The sequence below is a fragment of the Macrotis lagotis genome, chromosome 5, assembly GCF_037893015.1.
Source record: "Macrotis lagotis isolate mMagLag1 chromosome 5, bilby.v1.9.chrom.fasta, whole genome shotgun sequence".
NCBI lineage: Eukaryota > Metazoa > Chordata > Mammalia > Peramelemorphia > Peramelidae > Macrotis > Macrotis lagotis.
In genome coordinates, this window is record NC_133662.1 from 14,312,989 (window position 1) to 14,336,949 (window position 23,961).

Consider the following 23,961-nt stretch of genomic DNA (forward strand, 5'->3'; position numbering starts at 1 on the left):
TCTCCTGCCAGGTGATCTTCAGAATCATCCTAAGACAATTTAAATGGAAGCAATTTAGTTTCCTGTCATGGTGCTGGTAGACTGTCCAAGATTCACAGGTATTATAGCAATGAGGTCAGCACAATAGCTCTGTAGATCTTCAGTTTGGTAGTTAGTCTAAACACACTTTCTTTTGGAGCTTCCTAAATACTGAGTTAGCTCTGGCATTGCATGTGTCATGGTCAATGTGTACTTCTTTGGAAAGGACACTTTTCCACAGTACTCAGAACTTCTCTGTTTGTTGTAATCGATAGTTCCACATATGGATGGTGTGGTGCTGGCTGATGGAATACCTGTGTTTTCTTGGTGTTGATTGTTAGACTAGAATTAGCACAAGCAGCAGAGAACCAATACATACTTTGTTGTATCTCAGTTTCAGAAGTTGCACTGAGTGCACAATCATCTGCAAACAGAGGATCATGCACCAACACTCCCTCTACTTTGGTCTTGGCCTGTAGACATTTCAAGTTGAAGAATTTGCCATCAGTGAGGTAGCTGACTTTGAGGCCATGTTCATCCTTAGTGAAGGTATTTGCTAACATGGCTGAAAATCTCATGACAAATGATATTGCTCATCCAAAAACTGAAAATTTTCAGGTTATGGCATGAAGAGGTTATCCCCCAAGAATTCAAGAATGCCCCTATCAACCATGTCTATAAAGGTAAAGGGAATAGATTGTCCTGTGACTATCACAGGGATATTTCTATTTTAGTCATTGTGGGTAAGATTCTTTCCAGAGTCTTTCTCAATAGACTGACCCTTCACCTGGAAGAATCTCCCTGAGAACCAGAAACCTGAGAACCAGAAACTATTTTATGGAGAACTCAGAAAGGGTCGAGGAACAGTTGATATGGTGTTTACTGCCCGACAACTCCGGGAAAGATGCCAGGAACAGAACAGAGGTCTGTATACAACATTTGTAGATCTGACTAACCCCTTTGACACCATCAATCGTGAGTGTTTATGAAAAATTATGTCAGGTGGCTAGGTGGCGTAGTGGATAAAGCACAGGCCTTAGAGTCAGGAGTACCTGGGTTCAAATTCGGCCTCAGACACTTAATAATTACCTAGCTGTGTGGCCTTGGGCAAGCCACTTAATCCCATTTGCCTTGCAAAAACCTAAAAAAAAAAAAAAAAGAACAAAAGGGAAAAAAGTCATGAGGAGGAAAAAACAAAAATAAATTTTGGGGCAGCTAGGTGGCGCAATGGATAAAGCACTGGCCCTGGAGTCAGGAGTACCTGGGTTCAAATCCGAGCTCAGACACTTAATTACCTAGCTATATGGCCTTGGGCAAGCCACTTAACCCCGTTTGCCTTGCAAAATCTTAAAAAAAAAAACAAACAGTAAAATTATGTCAAAATTTGGTTGCCTGGAGAAGTTCATCAGTATTGTACATTAGTTCCATGATGGCTTGCATGCCCAGGTTCTGGAGAGTAGATGATGCTCTTGAGATTTCCCAGTCACCAATGGGATGAGACAAGGATGTGTCCTTATTTAAAAAAAAAAACAACAACTAGCATTTACTTAAATAGACCAGAAAGATAAATATCAAGGAAACCACACACCCCTTTCATACAAACAGGGATGTAGCCTCTCAAAGAGAAAAAAAAAAGGGACAAATATAATCTGAACAACTCATTCTTTTAGGGTTATATCATAGCAAGAACCTGTTACTACTTCCTTAGAGAGCTGCTATGTCATCTGCTGGACTGCTTTTTCTTCCATGCTGCTATCTGTTGCTTCTCTGATGAATTATTGGCTCTGTGTAGCATCTTTACAGGGGCACAGGTGGTGTTCAAGGAGGACTAGCACCTCTGGTGAGGACTTCCTATACCTTTTACAGGGTTTCTCATGCTTTGGTATCCACCTTACACCCAACTCACCTGTGGTCTAAGAACCTATAGGATGCACAATAGCCACGCCCCAGTACAATAACTCTCTGGACAGATGGGCTAAACCAGGTTGATGGTAAACAACATGTCTCAGACCCACCCATGAGTTAGGGGAAGGCCTACTCTAAGCACTTGAAGATTTTTTCCAGCAAATAAACAGACAGGAATAATTTGTTCCAATAGCCATGAAGGCATTAGTCCTCTTTGAAAATGGAGGAAAACCATGTGACTTCTTTAGAGAAGAGAGACTGGTCACTCTTTTTGTGAGTGTCTTCTATACTGGTCAAACTTGAATAGAAATGAATGACCATATATATATATATATATATATATATATACATATATATAAGGATCCCTGTGGGGTCCCATATTGACTTTTTTTTTTAGTTTTTGCTAGGCAATGGTACTCTATCCACTGAGCCACCTAGCAGCCCCCTCCATATTGACTTTGAAAAAAAACACAAATCAAGATTATCTATGTTCTACTGTATTTTTTTTGCTAATTTTGTTAAATATTTCCCAATTACATTTTTTATCTGATTCAGTCTGTAGTAGGAGTGTTGTCAATCTACAGTATGTTTGACACCTACTATAAGATGACAGTCTCATAGCTAGCTATTTCAGATTTTTTTTTTGAGTCAGATCCACGATCACACTCAGACCACAGTAAGATTTCCTTGTCAAGTCTGTCAGTTGTATTTTTTTGTGTCCTCTTCATCAGTTTCCCCAGGCCCATCTGATATATTGGTGTGGGTCAGTAAATTTCTTTCCATTCCCATCATACATCTAACACTAGATCCATGAACATTACTCAGAAGTTTCATTTATAATGAAAGAGTTTAAAGCTGACAAGCTTAGTGCTGAGTTCCTGCAGTTTCCTTAAATATTAACAAGAATATATATAATTTCTTTTTGTGTAAACAGAAATCAACACCAAAAATACTATTGCTAAAAATATTGAATAAGTTCCTCTATAAATGGGATTAGGTTTTTTAATAGAGCAAATTACACCCCTCTTTTGGGTTGTTATCATCATCATCATTATTAATATAGGTTTCTTATTATTTAATTATAGGGTCCTGAACTAAGAAAGCTGTTGATTTTTTAAGGCAAGGCTCATCTCATATATCTGAATAGTTCTTCTCATCCTTAGTTGCATTTATGACTGTGAATTAAGTACAGGGAAACATATTGATGGATACCTTCATACCAATGCTGTTATACTGAATTAGATCACATTGTGGCTCTGAGTTCTCTGAGATTCACCCAGGTATAGTGAGTGAGAAGAAATATTTATAGAGCCTAAGTCTTTCCCAAATATTGTTTCATAGAAGAATGAATCTTCTTTGGTAATCATACAAATTCAATCTTCCCTTTAAAAAGTATTGAGGGACTTAGTTTAAAGCACTATGATCTCTGGGATGTTGGGGCATTTGAATAATGGATAAAGGAGCAGAATCTCTTGTCCTGGAGATCTTTGAGAACTTGAGATAAACTTTCATCCATCTGGGACATATTAGGGACAGAGTTGGAGACAGAGTAATAGGCAAGATGAGGCTCTGACTAATTATCAACCTCATAGCCTGCCTCTGAACACTTAGTCTCACCTTTCAAGAGATTTTCTGTGCTACAGAATCAGAATAAAGTCAGATCAAAACATTCTGAAGTAGCAACTCTCTCTGTCTAGTTTAGACTTTCTTGTTTGTTTCTATCTCTCCTTTTTCTTGTCTTCATATATTCTCTTTCTTTCAAGATTTTTCCCTACCCCACTACTACCCAACCTGAATTTCTGTTAGAACAGAACATCACAGAAACCCCATGTAGAGAAGAGAAAAGGAAGATTAGAAGGTAGGCAAAATTAGTTTGAGTCTTGCTTAAGATGCATAATAGCTGTGTGACTCTCAATGAGGATAACAAGAATACCTCTTTCCCAGGGTTGCTGTGAGGATCAAATGAGATAAATATATATATATATAATAGCCTTTGTAAAACAAAAATATTATTTTCCCCCAGAAATGAGCTGATGAGCTGTGTACCTGGGATAATTCAACTCCAGGGTCTCCCTTTTCTAACCCTAGAATCTCCCATTTGGCTGAGATGCACAGTTAATTCAATCATATTTGTGATATCCTTTCAAGGTGTTGTAAGTTCTGCTCCCCAAATCTCAGAAAACTTTGTGTCTTGGGCATTACTTTTCAGTAAGCACTTTCCATCTGAGGTGCATAAGGAAACAGAAAATTCCACCCAGTCCTCACCCTTGGGAGGAGACACGCCTGGAACAGATGGGACGAAATCAAATTTTAAACAAGTTTTAAACACTTACAAAGAAACATAAACAATTACAAATAAATATCAAACAAATGCAGTCCACAGATGCTAAAGGCAGATTGCTGACTAGATCTAAGCAGGATTTCTTCAGGAAAAAAATCAGAGGTGTTGAGTTTAGAACAGCTTAATAAAAATGAACTTAAATATTTAGTCAGGCAAGCACTCCCCAGGAAAAAGCAGGGAAGCATTTGGATGTGAATCAGGACTTCTAATTGGTTGTTGTCTTTTGCCCCTTGTCTTTCTTTCTCACCTTGCTGGGAAATATTTATAGTGAGGATGGTTTTCCCCAAAATCTAAAACATTTGGGTATCCTGAGTAGGAGTTGTAGCAAGACTCTTCTTTTATACAGTGCATAGATACATTAGGGAGGAACATATTTTAGGTTGCATTTTTTTGCCTCTTTGACCTTAAAGTGTTTTCAAAAGAGAGAAAGGCTTGGTAGTTCACTTTGCCAAAGTTTTAAACAGTTGCCCTCATTGTCTGCCCTCCTGTTTCCTCCCTCTTTCTTTTCCCTTCTTTGTGGAGTTTTCTGTCTGAAAGTGTGAAAATTACAGATCCCGAGAAAGTGCGATCAGAAGTCTACCTAGGGAAACTTCAGTCTATCCTTGCCATAAATATCTCTCCAAGGCAGCCTGACGTCAGAGGCTGGGAGGGAGGGAGGGAGAAGAGCGAAGAGAGAGGTTGGTCTGAAAGTGAAAACAGCAGTGGTTTCAATCTGAGTACTGTACAGTACAGAGAGGAAAGAGGAGGAGGAGGACAAGAGGCACTCTGTGTGGATTATAAGACTACAGAAATCGGGGAGCTAGGACTAAGCTATGGGATACACAGTGTAAGTACCACAACCTTGACCCCTCTGCTTTCTGTTTCATGCTGTTGGGGAGGAATGGGGGATCAAAATCTGGGGCAACATTGTAGGGATGTCTCCTTTTTACACACTTTATAATCTTAAGAGGGTTTGGAAAACGTCTCTTCTATGGGCAAACTATTTTGTTTCATCTAAATGTACAGAGGAACTATGGCCATTTGGTGTTCTGCTGCTGCTGCTGCTGCTGTTGCTGCTGCTGCTGCTGCTGCTGCTGCTGCTGCTGCTGCTTTCTTTGTGTGTGTGTGTGTGTGTGTGTGTGTGTGTGTGTACGTGTTGGCACATTTGTATAAAGGAAATGTCTTTGGAAAACTTTAAGAGGGGGGAGAGAAAGATTTGTGGATTTGAAATCTGATTCCCTGATTGTCACAGGAGCGTCAACCCAAAATGAACTCTCCCAACCCCTAAATACTGGCAACTTTCCTGTGGCTTTTCCCCAGTTCAGGGTCCCCAACTGGCTCCTTGGGTTGGCTGGATTTTAACTCTTTCCAGTCCCAGCTTCCAGCCATGCACAAGTTGTCTTGAGGGCAGATGGGGCAGAGTGAGCAATATCTGTTCCCCCTCTTGGTGGTAATGGAAGCTTTCTTTAGTCTGGTCCTATGGCTTGAGCTACTCAAGAGGAAGAATGCCAGGGACTGGGGTGGGGGAAAGGCATTTGGGAATAAGCTCCTTGAGTTTATAAGCCTCAGCATCCCCACTTAGCTACTGCATAACTTTGTTGTTTGGGTCTGACATTTAAGGTTTAAGCTGTAATTTATATGAGGAAGGAATTGGTCTGGGGGACAGGTAATTTGTGAGGAATATGAAAAGGAAGAGGAGGGGGGAGAAAAAGAAGCGAGGGAGGAGGAGGAAGAGGAGGGGGAGGTGGCACAGACTTTGGCAAGGGCTAGATCCCCAGAAGAGGGGGAATGGGCAGGATGTCTCTGCCACATCTGTCCCACAGCAGTGTGGGTGCTGGGTACCCCGGGGAGTGTGCAGTGCCCCAAACAAGATGTGAGCCTGTACCATAAAGAGAAGTATCTGAGCTGTGGGGTGGAGAGAAAGATTTTTATCAAAATTGAACACAGATTGCTGAGGTCTGGGCTTAGTTAACCCTTCCCTCTGCCTTGTATACTCATGCAACATATTCTTGATTGATGTAAAAATCATTTTTCAGGGGGGATAGATGGAAGAATCCTTGTAGTTTTCTCTGAATTACATCTACAGAGTGACATCTTTAAATCTGTAACAATTTTAACATTTTCCATGACTTTCTCCCAACCCCGTCTAAGCTCCCCAGTTTGGTGTCTGTTTTGGGAGATTTCATTCTGAATACTGGTTTTCCTGAAGAAAGGACCTTACCCTGGAAGTTAACATGAAAGAAGCATGTTTTTGCTCAGTATGGAAGAGGGGCAAAAATGGATTGGGTCAAGATTACACAATGAATGGCTCTCTGATGTCAATAGTCAGTTTAAACAAACAAGAGACCACAGAAGAGATTATTTTCAGCTTTCTCTAAGAGAGTTTCATTCTGGTTTGGCATTTTTCAACAAAAATTTTGGTGGGAGGTGAACTGAGGGAGTTGGTAGTTAGTATCCTTTGGATTAGTTGATTGGAACATTTACCAGATTCTCCTTGTATGTAGGAAATTCTGACAAGTAAACATATGTCTGGAAATGTTTTGGACTGATTGTCTTAAATATTAGTCAAGTGAATTTTTTCAGAATAAGAAAACTTAAGCAAGTGGAAATTATACAACTAATTCAAATCCTGGAGGACATTGTCACTTTGGGTGTTTAGAAGCCAAATGAAATTATTATATATGAATATGGGTATATGAGTATTGGTACTTGTATGTTCATGTATCTTTCTGGATAAAGAGCATATATATGTGGGTATGTGATGAGAAAAAGGTAGAAATTGGGGTAGGAAAGGAATAAGTATTAGTCTGCACATTAGGTCATCTATTAATAGGGGTAAAGTTATTCATTCATTTGAAAAGTTATCCCATGCCTCATCTCTATTGCCTAATAGACATCTTGCTCTGGATGCCCCATAGATATTTTAAAGTACACATGTCCAAAACTGAACTCATCTTTTCCTTCCAAATTCACCCCCTTTCCAAATTTCCCTATAACTATTGAGGGTATCACTGTCTTTCTAGTCTCCTAGATTCAAAACCCTAATTGTCATCCTTGACCCCTCATTCTCTCTCACTCTCCATATGAAATCAACTGTCAGGGTCTGATTTTACTCACCTCCAAAATATACTTCTTTCTCTCCTCTGGTAGTGCTACCACTCTAGTACAGCTCCCCATGTCCTCATACTTGGATCATTGTAAGGGCCTGAGGGTTGGCCTATCTGACACAAATCTTTCCCTACTTCAGTTCATCCTTGAGTCAGCTATTAAGGTAAAGATATCACCCCTCCCTAATCATTAAATTCTAAGGTCTCCCTAACAGCTTCAGGATCAAATATAAATTTCTCTATTTGGTAATCTACCCCTCCTCACTTTCCAGTCTTTCTATACTTTGCCTCCCTCAAGCATTTTTGATTCAGTAACATTGGACACAGTGACCTTACTCCTCTTGGCTGTATTGTACAGTCTCTGACTGTATTCAATACTCCATCTTCTGACTTTCTTCAGGACCTAACTAAAATTCCATTTTCTACAGTATTCTAATGGATTTCTTCTGTTATTATTTTCTACTTATCCTATATAATTTGTACATATATAGTTATTTGTCTGTTGTTTTCCTCCAATAGAATGTGAGGTCTTTGAGAACAGGACTTTGTTTCTTCTTTTTTTATCATCAAATCTTAGCACAACATCTAAGAGCTTAATATATACTTTTTGACCAATTGGTAAATAGTTCTCTGGTTCACAGGGAATGGATTTGACTCACTGATAGAATATTAAAGTCTGGTAAGAAAGGTGATCCTGAGGCAAAGCTATTTTCTACCTTGAGTACCAATGATTAGGCTAAAAGTGGTAGCTTATAGGGACAAAGAATGCACAGAAAATTTTACAGAAGAGTTATGATCTAGAAAAAAAAGGGATCAGGGGAAGCTAGGTGGTGCAGTGGATAGAGCACTAGCCCTGGAGTCAGGAGGACCTGAGTTTAAATCCAACCTCAGACACTTAATAATTACCTAGCTGTGTGGCCTTGGGCAAGCCACTTAACCCCATTGCCTTGCAAAAAAATAATTACCTATCTGTGTGACCTTGGACAAGTCACTTTAACCCCATTGCCTTAAATAAATAAAACATTTTTAAAAAGAAAAAGGGGAGTTAATTCAAGAATACAATAATACATGGTATGTTATTGTGGAAAAGTTGGAAGAGAGTAAATAAGAATTTGAAGGATGGCAGGGCAGGATCCTTCTTTTAATATGAATTGCTTATGTACCCATATCTTCCACTGCTAATCCCCCAAGAAAGTGAATGTTACATGAGACATGACAGATACCTTTATCTCTAAGTAATCTTGAATCTGGGTAACTTATAACTAGGTTTCACAACTCCATTTCCTTGCAAAACAAAACAAAACAAAAAATAAATGAATAAATAAGTGACTAGGCCAAAGCAAAGATATGAGCATAGGTAGACATTTGAAAGGTGAGGATATGAAAGAAGATTGGTTCTTGGGCTAGGAATTTTTGTCAAAGGATCATAGAGTTGGAACTAGAAGGGACTTGGAAGCAATGTAATACCATCCCTTTATTTTACAGACTAGGAAATGAAAGATAAAGAGATTAAATTGTCAAAAGTAGGATTTGAATCCTGGTCCTCTAACTCCTAATCCAGAGTTCTTTCTCTTATATTAACAAATGGAGTCAACTGATAATATTTAAAGTTAATCCTTCTACCTCTTCCTATCAAAATAAAAACAAAAACCTTTGGGGTAGGAGAAAAATGTTAAGAAGAATTGGTCCTCTATAATAGTCCTGTTCCAGGCTCATGAATTCTTGACTAATATCAAAAAAAGGGACTTGAGAGAAGGGGCTTGGCATTAACTTTTTTGTTGGTATGGTTTCCTAAGATGGTCAATGATGTCTTGACCAACCTTCATAATTACAAGAGGCATATCCTAGATAAAAAAGGTCCTTGCTGTCTCTTCTGTTTGGAACACATTGACTAGACAACCACTGGACATTTCAGACTGGATTTCGCATAGACATCTCACACTCAACAAGTCCAAATTATCTCATTATCTTTTCCTCCAAACTCTCTCCTCTTCCAAATTTCCTTATTTCTTTTGAAGGTTCTACCTTCTTATAGATTCAACCTTGGTTTTGTCTTCAATTCCTTATTATCTCTTAAACATATCCAAATTCCCAGTCATTTGTTAATTCTTGCCTTTTCTTTCTCTTTCATAACTCTTATATCTGACCCTTTCTATTCACAATGGCCACCACCTTGCTTTAGGCTCTCCCCATTTCTCACCTAAATTATTACAATATCTTCCTAATTGGGCTCCCTACCTAAAATCTCTTCCTATTCCAGTTCATCTTCCATACAACTGTCAGAGTAATTTTCCTTAAGTGCAAATCTGTTTACGCCATTCTCCCACTCAAAAAACTCCAGTAGTTCCCTATTGCCTCTAGGATAAAATGAAATCATTTCTGTTTAGCTTTTAAAACTATCACTACCTAGCTTTCCAATCTCATTATACAGTTTTCTCTTTCCTCTCTTCCTCAAACAGGGCAAACTATCTGTAATATATTCCCTTCTCAATTGTGACTCATAGAATCACTCTTTTCTTCAAAGAGCAGTCCAAGGGGCAGCTAGGTGGTATAGTGGATTGAGCACCAGCCCTGGAATCAGGATGACCTGAGTTCAAATCTGACCTCAGACATTTAATAGTTAACTAGTTGTATGACTTTAGGCAAGTCACTTAACCCCCACCCCCCCAAAAAAATACCCCAAACCAAAGACCAGCTCAAGTACCACCTTCCACATGAAGCCTTTCCAGCTGTCTCTAACTAATGTCATATTCTCTTATTACTTTCTATGTAAAGTATGGATTTGCTTCCCCACTGAATGCAATCTCTTGAGAGTAAGAATTGTTTCACTCTTCTATTGATATTCCAAGTATCTTGCCTACTGCTTGGTACTTAGTATTCAAGTCAATAAAGCATTGATGAAGCATCTATGACAGAAACTAGTAATGGAGTTATATAGAAAGTCAAAAAGAGTCCCTAATCTCAAAGAGCTCACAATCTAATGGAAGGATATGTACATAGCTATATAGAATAAACAAGATAAATTTGGAAGTAATTTCAAAGGGATTTTTTGTTGTTATTGTCATGTCTGACTCTTCATGACCCCATCTGGGATTTTCTTGGCAAAGATACTAGAGTGGTTTACCATTTCCTTCTTCAGTTCATTTTACAGATGAGGAAACTGAGGCAAAAGGATTAAGTAACTTGCCCAGGAACACTCAGATAGTAAATATCTGAGGGAGGATTTGAACTCAGGAAGATGAGTCTTCCTGACTCCAGGTCCAGCACTCTTATTCACTATGTTATCTAGATGACCCAATTTCAAAGAGAAGAAAAAGTAATTAAGGAAGGTCAGGAAAGGATTCTTACAGAAGGTAGGATTGGAAGCCAAAGAAGCCAGAAGACAAAGACAGGGGTAAATAGCATATAAGGCTTGAATGCAATTTCTGGAAATAGAATATCTTGTATGACAAACTACAAGGAGGTCAATTATCACTGAATTTTACAGTTCACAGAGGGGAGTAAGATATAAGAAGATTGGGTCAGAACTTATTAAATGCTTTTTGATTTACTGATTGATCAATTGCTGAAATTTGAATAATTAAAGGACTCCCCAGGATGGAGACTCTTTGATTCACATTTAGCCATAAAAAATGATTTGCATTTCCTCTAAGGTTAAAGTTAGTCTTAACTTGTACTTTATAACCAGGAAAAATTGTATACTTGTGAACACAGTACCAGATTTAGTGTTCAGAGACCTGGGTACAAGTCCCAGTTCTGCTGTAAGTAACTCAAACAATATGTATGGGACTTAGTGTCCTTATTTCTAATGCTATGTTCTTAAGCAAGTTAATTAATTTCTGTAAGTCTCTCTCTCTCTCTCTCTCTCTCTCTCTCTCTCTCTCTCTCTCTCTCTCTCTCTCTCCATATATATATATATATAATGAGGGCAATAATATCCCTACTACTAAGTAAGCAGGACTATTTTAAAGATCAAATTAATTTATTTTTGTTCAATCATGTCCAACTCTTTGTGACCCATTTGGGTTTTCTTGGCAGAGATACTGTTGTGGTTTGCCATTTCCTTCTTCAGATCATTTTACAGATGAGAAAACCAAGGCAAACAGGAGTAAGTGATTTGTTCAGGGTCACTTAGCTTGTGTCTGAGATCAGATTTGAACTCAGGAGTTGAATTTTCCTGACTCCAGGTCCAGTGCTCTGTCCATTGCACTACCTCACTGACCCAATGAAATAATTCATATGCATAAAACACTTAAGAAGCAGGAAAGCCTTGAATCAGTCTTAGTTATCAATATTCCCTATCCTGAACTCTAGATCTCAAGTCAGTGTCAACCACTCATAAGAGTTTCCAGATCCACAGCTACATTGATCCTACTGGCTTTAGGGTGAAAGGAAGGAGTGAGTAGGGCACCTTGAGAGATAAGTAACCTGGGTTTTCATTCTCTATCTGTCCGGGATTTGGAAGATTGAGTTGAGCTTAGAAGAGACCCACTAATCATTAAAAACAATGCTCATAGTCAAGTATGGAAGAGACTTTCATGGGTCTCCATGAATTAAAAGGTCTAGATGCACATAAATCTCCAATTCCAGGGTTGGGGATGAGATAGAGCATTTGGCTTGAATTTCCTCTTCTCCCTAATTTGTTCCAAGGTGAACAAGGGATCTATCAGAAAATGAGAGCAGTACTAAACTGCTCTCTTGCTGAGGGAATAGTTATAGTCTTTCCAGGCCTATTCACTATCTTCTAAGAGATCCTTCAAATTGACATTTATGTCTATTTTGCTTTGAAGTGCACATTTGTTTTTGCTCAAGTTTTCTCTGAAATCATGTCCTGGGATGACTTTTCAGCTTTTAAAAGACTTAGCTAATGGCCAACTTCTCCAGAGATGTTCCAGTCAAAGGAACATGTAAACCTTTATCTAATGGCAAGATGTGCTTTCCCCATCTCTTCTTACTGGACTTTTAAAAAACTGTGAGCATTGTAAAATACTATGATAGAAGTGTGAATGACATCTGTTTGCTCTCTTCTCCTCCCCAATATGCATTCCCCAGAAAGTCACTCCAGGTCTGAGATACCATAATGGGTCATCTTCCTTTCAAAACTTGAGAACAGTAACCACTGCCCACATATTTTCACAAGGAGAGAACAAATTAGTTGAAAGCAAGAAGATTTTAATCAAATAGGATAACAAATCAATTAGCAAAAAAAATCATGCTCAAATGAATATGTATTCCCTCCTAAATAATAGTATGATAATCCATGGGAAAATATCTGTGGCAGGGTCACATGTATGAACTTCACATACATGTTTGACCAGTATAAGTGTCATCCCATGTTGAGAAAATAATTTTGTTATATAAAAAATGTTGTATTATTTCCACTCTCTGGTGGATGTTACTTTACTTGTTCTATGTTCATTGAACTGCTCTCTCCTACTACTTACTCATCTATAGCTAATCAACCTCTTTATTAGTAATTACTGACTGCTTTCTGCTATGGTATTGTAGCTGTTGAGTCTATTTTTGGGAAAAAAAGGGTTTAAGGTTGTAAAGAATACAGCTTATAGCTCTCCAACCTAGTAGTTAGCAAAGGTCATCAGAAACTCAGTTTTAAATTTAAGTCAAATATTGTGATTACATTTTCTTTGGTGCAGACTTAAAGTCTCTGACCTCAGCCAACTCGACTTAGCATTAGAAACTTCCTTTTAATTCCAGCCAAATATTTCATTACCTGCCTGTATCTCCAATATTCACAACAACATCAAGGGAACCTTGTGTGAAAGGGCTGAGGTGTGAACCTCAGATCCTATAATGCTGCCTGACTATCATACAAATCAGCCTGAGGATAAGAGGAAAGGACTAAATGAAACTGAGGACTGGACCTCTTTAATCTATATTATGCCTCCTCACCTAACTTGTTCCATTGATTAGTGGTGCCCAACCCTTTGTAACCCCATGGACCATGGCATGCCAGGCCCTTCTATCCTCCATTATCTTTCTAAGTCTGTCCAAGTTCATGTCCTTTGTTTCCATAACATTATCCATCCATCTCATTATCTGCTGTCCTCTTCTTCTTTAGCATTCAATCTTTCCCAACATCAAAGATTTTTTAAATGAGTTCTGTCTTCTCATTACGAGTCCAAAATATTTAAGCTTTGGCTTTAGTAGTTGACCTTACAATGAATATCATGAATAAATTTCTATAAGTGTTAACTCATTTAACTTTTTTGCTGACCAAGGGACTCTCAAAACTCTTACAGCACCACAGTTTGAAAGAATTGATTCTATAGTTCTCAACTTTCCTTATATTCCAACTTTCACAGTCATACATTGCTCATAGAAAAGCTATGGCTTTCACCTGAAGAACCTTTGTTGGAAATGTGGTGTCTCTGCTTTTGGTCAGCACAAAAGTGGTAGAAATTTCCACAAATGGATTTTCTCTCTGGGTATCTGAATTGTAAAAATAATACTGTTCTATATTCATTTATATTTATTCACCTAAATAGTTTGGGGGGTGTTTTTAAATTTTATCTAGAAAAAAAATTGCTATTGTTTTTTGTTCATGCCCAACTCTTTGTGACCCCATTTGGGATTGTCTTGGCAAAGATACTAAAAGTGGTTTACTATTTCCTTCTCTTTCTCATTTTACTGATGAGGAAACTGAGAAAAACAGGGTTAAGTGACTTGTCCAGGTTTACACAGTTTGTAAGTGTGTAAGGTAGCAAAAGTTTGTAAGTGTCTGAGGCCTTGTTTGAACTTATGAAATGTCTTTCTGATTCCAGGGCAAATCCATCTTGCCACCTAAACAGCCCAGGAACATCATAGACAATATTAAATGATGGATAATACAACGAATTTCTGTTTAATTTTGGAATGATTCACATAATAATGCTTCCTTTCTTTGACTTAGATTTATGTTTCACTAAGGGGAAAAGGAGTGTCTCCTGTTTTATGTAGGCAAAACTGATCTTTCAAGGAAGAGGGGAAACTTTTTGCTACCTTCGCTCCTGAGGTATAAAAGATCTGGCCTCTAAGGCAATGATGTTGGAAGTTTTAACTCTAATTCCCATCTCTTTGTATTTCTGATATAGCATTACTATATTCTTTGATTAATGTAAAGATGGAGAGTTGTGTTATATTTTAATTTAAACAGAAATTGCATCATTTTACATTTAATTATCAGTAAAGTTGTGTTTGTTATATTTTGTGATCTACTTGAGTATAGTGGAAAGAATGTCGATATGGAGTAAGAGGACCTAAATTCAAATTCTGGTTCTGCTACTTAATGGCTTTGTGACCTGGGGAAATGCCTTTGGTTTCTTTTTTCTCAGTTTCCTCATCTGTAAAATAGCAGGTTGGACTAGTTGACCTCTACATTGCCTTCCATTTCTCATTTATAATCATTGTATTCTAACTTCAAGCCTGTATCATTAGTCTGACCAGAATTAGATCTGGCCCAGCATAAGCCCTTTTAGGTTAAACATTTGCTACAGATAATTAAGAAGGATAGAAGAGGGAGGAAATTAGTATATTTACATAGACAAAATTTGGGACGTAATTTTGACTTTCAAAATCTGTTTTAAAATCCTGAATTATCTGGACAGTTTTCAAACTTGGATTAATCTTGTGTAACGTTGGCTTGGGATAAAATGGTTCATTCACTATGTGGTAAACACTTTAAAATGATTATTTAATTTGTTTCTTATGAGCAACCCTGGGAAATAGGTGCTACTATTGTATACATTTTATAGTTAAGGAAACTGAGCCAAAGGTAAGTGACTTGAGCAGGGTAATAGGACTAGTAAATATTTGATTTGAATTCAGTTTAAATGATTCCAGATCCAACTTTATGAGCGCTATAGTGCCACCTAGTCATCCACTTGGTTTCTATAGAAACCAGTTTGTTGGGAGGTTTTTGTTTTGTTTTGTTTTTCAATGCTGACTTCCAACTAGTGTCTTTCTAGACCCATTCTTCTCTTATCTGATCTCCTCTGGCTCTTTAATAAATATGGAATATGGTGGAGAAATATTATGACAAATGGACTTTGGAGGATTGTTTTAGTCAAATAATAAATAACTGAGGGTAACTTGAAACATAAAGTTCATTTGTTTGTATCTCCTCCCTTTCATTGTATGTTCAAGTAACACTTTATGTTCTGTCTTGAATGTGTTCTAGCCATTAACTGATTTTCCTAAAAATGAAGCTATACCTAAATCAAATAGGACATCTGTCCTGTCCTTTTTCATCTTTGTACCTCTATCCTCAAAACTTTGAAACTAGATCTAGTTTGGTCTTCAGGTCCAACCTGATTTGGACATTTGCCTATAATCTTTCCTGGAATTAGGGACTAGACTAGACCAGTTGACCTTTGGGATTTCCTCAGAAATGATTCTTGTTTGTTCTGTAAAGCAAAGAAAGTATTCCCGAGGGAGTCTGTTGGTACCCAGACCCACTATCCCTTTGGGAACTCTAGATTTATATTCAGATTCAGTATTTACGTCATTATATGAGTTGTTCCTGCCAAATCTGACTGGTGTTTGTGGTAGACACTTGATTATTACTCCTTTTGTCCTAAGGATAGGTCATCCCTACTGTGTTTTAAGTACACTGTCCTTACCAGCCTTTCTGAGTCAGAAACCCAGACAATACCAAAGACAAATTTTCCTTTATGATTCAAATTTGATAAACCAAAATCAACATGCCAAATCAAATTATTTGAGGTTAAGGCTTACTCTTCTTCTAGTCGCTCTTACTCTATCTTAGGTTTCCTAGAGAAGGACAGAAAAGGAACAGTGAAATGAATGGAAGGAAAAAATTAATATTTCTTCAATGACAGCACTAGTATTTGTAATTAACCCAAGTAGTACAAATAATTATGTTCATTTTAGATTGTCAAAATGACAAGAGAAAGAGAAACAAATCACTCCAGAAATATTATTGTCATCATCATCATGAGACGTCCTGATTACAAAAGTTTCTTTTAAGATGGTATTATGTTGTAAACTGAACACTATCAGTCACTATCCATTCATTTGAAGGAAAACTATACTGTCAGAGAAGGACATCCACTACCACTATTTCTTGATTATCATCTATTCATGCAGTTTTTTTCCTAAAAGAGTTTATTAATAGGCAATAGTCTTGGGGGGGGGGGACTTGCTGCTCCTGGAAAGAACATTGAACTAGGGACTAAGAATTAGGTTTGAGTTTCAGCTCTAACTTCCTCTGTGTCATGGACAAACCACACTACTTCTCTGAGTCTCAATATTGCCATAAAAAAAGATAGGTCTAGAGAACTGTGTGAGATGGTTAAATAAGAAGTAGTATATGTCTAGATCCCACTTTTACCTCCTCTGAACAAGAAAGAAATGTGTCAAATGAAAGAAAACAAATTATAATTAGAATAAAAGGAAGAAAGAAAAATTTCCCCACTAGAAAATCCCTATGGAAAATAAAATTGAAGGTTGAGTTACTACTCTACTATGCCTCCCACTTTCCAGAGTTGTCCTCAGAAGTGACCCTTTAAAAAAGAGAGAGAGATCATTGAATTCAACCAGCCCAGTACTTTGGAAAAAAAAATCAGGCAGACAACTATGAATGATAAGAAATGTAGATGTGGTTTTATTCAATGTTATTTAAAACAGGTAGGAAGCTAAAAGAGTTTGGGAATAAGTTTATCTACAGTAAGCTTAAAAGCATCAAATAAACTCGGGAAAACATCAATTAACAGAAAAGAAACAAGAACTTCCAAAATTTAATGATGAGAGTTTATATCAAAGCCCAACCCTCTTCTATCAAAAGAATAAAGTAATACTTGAAAAGGAGTGAAAAAAATTACAGCAAACATAAAAAAAGATTTGGAAAGCCACATCATATAAATCAGCAGTAAGATTATAAAGAAGATAAAAAGGAGCAATACTGTCTGGAAAAGAACACATACAATAAATACTGCAAACTCAAAAATCTCTGATGAAAAAGAAACAATGCAATAAATTATATGGGATTTCCAGAAATCATAATGAAAAACATCAGAAAACTCTGAAATCATTTGTAAGAGAAATAAATCTATTAAAGGAAAAAATAATGTTAGAAACAACAGCATATATCAGAACTCTTAAGGAAGAAATAAGAAAGACAAATGAGAGCTGGCAATTTAAACTTACAATAACAATCTTTTCAAAATAGTAGATCCTTTAAGAAATAAGAAAGACAAATGAGAGCTGGTAATTTAAATTTACAATAGCAATCTTTTCAAAATAGTAGATCCTCTAAAAAAATCAAAAATGGAAGAAAATTTGGTAGGGTAGAATTTTTTTAAATGGACAAAAATATGACTTCTATAAAATGATTGTCTATGATGATAGAGTATAGAGACAACCTAAACATTGCAAATTTCCTAGAAAGATGCAATGACATTAAAAAACCTCAATATGCTTCAAGAATTAGTTTTTATATATTTCCCAGAAATATTATAAATAGATAATGAAAACCTAAATTATAAACTCTATAGGAAACCAACAGAGAGATATACCAAGTTTATTTCATGAACAAATAAACTTGTCAAACATTAGAACATCAGTGTGAAAAAAAATTATAAGAAGATGAGAATCATTCACTTATGAAGAAAAATCAATCTTAATCATTCATGACTTTTCCTTATTTATGAAGAATCAATAGATATATTAGAATATGATAACGTGAAGGACAAAGGAAATAAAAACATAATTAATCACAAAAGAAAATTTTAAAATAGAAATAATTATATTTTAAAATTTTGAACCTAATCATCAATGAAAAAAATTGTATTCAGCAAAATGAAAGAATTTGAATTATTCTTACAAAGCAACCAGAAATGAAAAGATATACAAGCATATCAAATATGTCAACCAGAGCAGATAAGGGCAAATGTTAAATAAGAAAATATCAAATAATAAATTTAAATTTTTTTAGAGGTAAAACTAATGGTTTTTTATTTATTTTCAAGTCTCCTTGATTAAAGACCAATGAGAAACAGGTAAAAAGAATCTATATATATAATAAGAGTCTCAAACTTTCTTCTGTGAACAAGGGAATCTTAGGGACAAAATAGCTAATGGAATTAAAAAAGTGAGGAGAAAGAGGAAAGGAGAATTAAATGAACATTTCTTGGATGAAAACCCACATTCCCTTACTTGTGAATCAGTATTTTGGAGTGTTAGTGAAATACAGAGAAAAGTCACTCAAGTGGCAAGATGATAATAGAATGATGGGGAAAAAGAATAGGATGGTGGTGAAGGGAGTCAGAGATGTGCTCCCAACTGGTGATATGGGTATGTAGGTTTTTATGCCTCTTTGGAAGAGTAAGGAAAGAACACTGGAGAATGGAAGATGGAGTTTCGTAGAGGAAGATTTATGCCCTGATTAAGAAGGCCATATATTATGTGACAATATGATATACTTCTGTCAGTGGAGGGGGGGATATAAGATATGATAGAGGCTTTGCATTAGACTTTTTTCAGATGAAGTATATATATATATATATATATATATATATATATATATATATACACATATATATATATGTATTAAGGATCTATTCTTTCTTAATCAGGGTCTGTACTTCTTAAAAGAATCCACTGCCACAAACATTTCTCTTTCCAAGGGCTTCTAGTATTTAAAGAGGAGTGATGGGTGGTGGCAAGGATTTAAATCTAGAAATAACTGGAATTTGATCATAGAATGGACATGAGTTGAATGAAAAGGTATGGAGTAGAATCAAATACCTTGCCATGGGATAAAGAGCACCTTCTGCCAAGCAACACTAAATCCTTTACAAATTAATCTTTCTAGGATTGAGTCTCCTTGGAAGAAGGCCCTGTAAGAAAACAAAATACTATATATAGAGAAAAAAACTTAGTTAAAATACATAATTATATCATTATACAGGTAATATATAGGAAAGAGCAAGGTTTTTCAGAAGACCCAACTGGTATCAATGACATTGTGGTAATAAAGAAGGAACATGCAAGTGCATCAGATTGGAGATTCAATACCAGAGTATCCTAAAAGAGGAAAAAAGTAAAAAAGACAGTGAGAAAATAAAGACTTTTTTGGAAAAAGATTCAATGTAAGAATATTACTCAAAATAAGAGAATGGATTGGTAAAGGCATGCAGGAGGAATTCTCTACCATAGATGACACTCTTCTAAGTGTTGAGAAGAAGAGGCATCTATGGAATATCATTGAATTAAAATTCATGTAAGGTAAATAAATCATGGGCTATATTCTAATTTAAAAGAAAAAATGTTAAAGAAAAATCAACGAAGAAATGAAATAGAGGAAAACTTCAACCTACTGATAAAAATTTTAGATGTGAAAAAATTGAAAACCTTAATAAAGTGGAAGAAAAATGTGAAATGGGTTTAAAAGAAATTTCAGAAATTGGCTGTGTACTTTAAAGATATTTAATACAAACTGTATCAAAATTCATTATTCTTTAAATAATTTCAAAAAACAATAAAAATTCACAATGTCAAAAAAGCAGATAAGATATATTATACTTAAAGGCAATGTAATCAATAAAAAATAAAATTATATATATATATATATGCACCAATTGTCATAACATCTAAGTTCTTAATAGAAAAGCTAATTTTATAATTGAAGAAACTGAGGCAAACAGGACTTGTCCAAGGTCATATAGCTAGTAAGTTGCTGAGGTCAGATTTGAACTCAGGGAGAAGACTCTTCCTAACTCCAGGCCCAACACTATCCACTATGCTACCTAGTTGCCCCAAATAGTTATGTTGCTTAGGATAACCCAGTAATTGACAATGGGGAGCTTGGAAGAGTGACTGAGTTGGATTTATAGATCTAGAATTCATCTGCATAAATGAACTCATGGGACCTAATGGGATCACCAAGGGATATAATACAGAGAGAAAAGAGAATTTGAACCAAAACTGAACCATTGGGTAATGCCCACAATTAGAGAATCTGGTAAGGATAAAGACTGAGCAAAAGAGACAGAGAAGGAATAATTGAAGAGGTAAGAGGGAAACCAGGAGAAAGCAATGTCCCAAAATCCCAGAGAGGAGTGTATACAGTAGGAAAAGATGATTAACAATGCCATCTGCTGCAGAGCGATTAGAAGGAATGAGAATAAAGGAGAAATTATTAGAAAGATGATTGGCAACATTGGAAGAGGAGTTTTATTTTGATAAGGATGTCTGAATCCAAAATACAGTGATTTTAGAAGCAAGAGAGAAGAGGGGAGTGAAGCCATTAAATATAGATGACTTTATCTTTGTAATAGTATTTTATATTTCTAGTTACATGTAAAGATAATTTATAACATTAATTTTAAAATTTTTTTGAGTTCCAAATTGTAGATGATTTTTCAAGAAAGTTAGTAGAGAAGGGAAGGAAAGACAGAGCATGATAATTGTGGGGATGGTAAATCAAATGAGGGTTTTATGAGGATGGATGAGACATGGTTATGTTTATAGGCAGCAGAAAAAGAGCCACAAGATAAATAGTAAAGATTAGAGAAAATAAAGATGATGGGAAGGGCAATCTCTGGAAAAGGTGGAATAGGTGGGAGGAAGGGGTACATGTAGGAAAATTGACCTTGGCAAGGAATGAAGGGCCATTTTTCATAGAGATTAAAATGAAGAAGGAACTAGTTGGAGGGGCCAGGAATGATGTCAAAGGGGATAAGGGACTCTCATATGATGGATTCAATAAGGTATTAGAGTCTAAGTAAAGGCATTCTATTGTCATTGATGCTGAAAAATGTTTATTATAAAAATCCATCTTTTCCTGTTTATTGTTCTTATATTCTTATCTTTAAATGCCCTTAGAATGACTTTATTTCTAGAGTGTCTCATCAAACTTTCTTTTAATCACCTTTACCTTCTATTTCTTTGTTCTGTGTTATGAGAAAATGATGTTCATAATCTGTCTTCCATCATCTTCTTCCATAAAAATTTACAAATTAATTTACATTCTAAACTGGCATTGCTTTGGACTCTGACATCTATTAAATAAGGCAAGTGTTTGCTGACTAAGGAACTGTCTACCCTCTTTTTATCTATTTTTATGGTAACTTTTTTTTATATTTTTGCAAGGCAAATGGGGTTAAGTGGCTTGCCCAAGGCCACACAGCTAGGTAATTATTAAGTGTCTGAGGCCAGATTTGAACCCAGGTACTCCTGACTCCAGGGTCAGTGCTCCATCCACTGCGTCACCTAGCCACCCCATAACTTGTTTTCTTTAGTTCAACTTCTATATGAAATAATTTTTATCATTTTCTGTCATTTTTACTCATCTTTTTTTCATCAAATATAACTTCTTTAAACAGGTCAGGATGGAATTGCTTTAATTGTATGCCATATCTTTTATTACATATTTTATTCTTTCTAGCTTTGTACATATTTTTATCTTATCTCTAATAATACAATGTCTTGGGAATTTGGGGGAATCATGTATCAGCTTGGAGTTGTTGCTTTGTTTATTAAAATATAATAAATTTATTTGTGTGTGAAGAGTATAAAGGAATGTTATTTAACATTTTCATGCCCACTGTGTATGTATTCTTTCCTATTAATGATATATTGTCATGAGGTTTCTGTGTATATCTTTGGTACACAAGGTCTGGCCTTTCTAATTTTTTAATTCTTGGTCTACATTTTCCAGTCTAAACTTTCCATCTTTCCATTTGCCCATTTTTGGTCTAAAATAACTGAGCATCAAAGTATATACTGATTAAGTTTGGTATGTCTTGTTGAGGTCTTTTTAGAATTTCTCTTTCTCTTCATCCTTTGCAACAGATGTTGGTACATACACTGCCTTTACCTTCATGGTGGTCTTCATGCAAATACTTACCATGAGTTCTACAATATGAGTTGACCAGATGTCCAGAGAAATGTTGTTTCTTTTTTGTCTAGAGATGCATGATAAAGTGAAGACCAGCCATTCTTTTCTTTATTCCTCCAAATGGAAGTTGATTTGTCCTTTTACTTTGCTGCCATTTACCCCTTCCTTATGGTTTCATTGTAAGCTAGAATGTCAAAAACAATATGATTAATCACTTGATGATAAGTATCTATTAAGTGCTTGACAGTGTGTTAGGAACTTAAGATACAAAGACAAGAATGAAAGTTCCTCCCAGAAGGAGTTGATGTTCTCTATTGGGGAAAGAACATATATAATATATATATATATATATATATGCAAATAAACATATGAAAATAACTTAAGGTAAAACTTGAGGAGAGAGGACTTGCAGCTCAAAGATCAAGAAAGGCTTCAGATAAACCAGGAATTATTAACTTTTCTGTGTTATAGAATCCTTTGGCAATATGCTGAAACTCATGGACTCATGTTTTTAAATGCATAAAATAAAATGCATAGGATTACAAAGAAAAATATATTCAATATTCACAGTTATCAAAACATGTTTTAGAAGTCAGTTCTCGGATCCCTGTTAAAAATCCTACTATCATAAAAAATGTCCTTTTGAGCAGAATTTTGAAGGAAACAGGAATTCTAAGAGGTTCAGGTAAGGTTGCCGTGTCTTCTGGGTATAGGAGATAATCAGTTCCAAAGAGTAGAGACAAATGATAGTGTGCCATGTGTAAAGATTTGACTGGACCATTATATGAAGGAGAGAGAACAATAAGGATGGAAAAATAATTTGGTGGCAGATTGTGAAGAATTTGAAAAACTAAACATATTTGGTCTAAGAAATGATGGAAAGCTATTAAAGTTTATCCTATAGGGAAGCAACATGCTCAGAGTCAGACTTGGTGGTATGTTCACTTTTTGGCTAATAGACAAGGATCTCACATTTAGACTACCAATAAATAAAGTTTATAGATGGCCTAAAAATTCTGTTTTTAGCACCTTGTCTGCTCTTCTGCTACTTTGCCACTGAATCTTCAGATAGAGGCTTCATAGGACTAAAGGATATCTTATGTTTTTCCTTATTTTGCAAGTGGCAGTGGCCAGATATTTCATCTCCAGTTATCTGACCTACTGCCGATGAGCTTCTCCATACTTTGTCGAGTTGGTCCATGGAAGGCAAATTAGTATAGTCAGTCTTGGGACCATACTTAAAGCTTTACTAGCATGGTCATGCCATGAACTAGTACTTCATTGGCATAACTCCCAAAGAGTCCAAAGTCATGTCTGAGTCATTCAAGAAGGACTTAATGAAGATTTAACCATATAAACTTTTGCAATATGACCTAAATAAAAAATGTCTATGTATACATTTCAAAAAATGTATAAAAGCAAGTCCATTCTCCCCTATCAATTTCTCCCAAAATAAAAGACAGAACATCAAACTTCTGGTACAAAATATCCAAAAGTTTACCAAAACAATCCATTCGAATATTTGAAGTTAGCAAAAGCAAATAAATATCGTATTAAAAAATTTATACTTTAACAAGAAAACAGGAAATCCTCTGACAGGGACATGGAACAATCTCATTTGTATTTGAGTATATCTCATAGGGTCTTGGTTGTAAAACTGAAAGAGAATTTAGGAAACATCTAAGTTAATAGATGAGGAAACTCAGTTCAAATGAAGAAGGATAAATTGTCCAAGGTCATACAATATAGAGCTA

General features: G+C 35.9%; 1 protein-coding gene across 1 annotated transcript in view; it reads left to right on the top strand.

Moving 5' to 3' along the window:
• The first annotated feature begins 4,957 nt into the window (after positions 1–4,957).
• DAAM2 (dishevelled associated activator of morphogenesis 2) overlaps positions 4,958–23,961 on the top strand; it is a 146,443-nt gene continuing 127,439 nt past the window's right edge. Inside the window, exon 1 of the mRNA XM_074236857.1 lies at positions 4,958–5,090. The gene's annotated coding sequence lies outside the window, so the exon portion shown is untranslated. The remainder of the gene's footprint in view (positions 5,091–23,961) is intronic.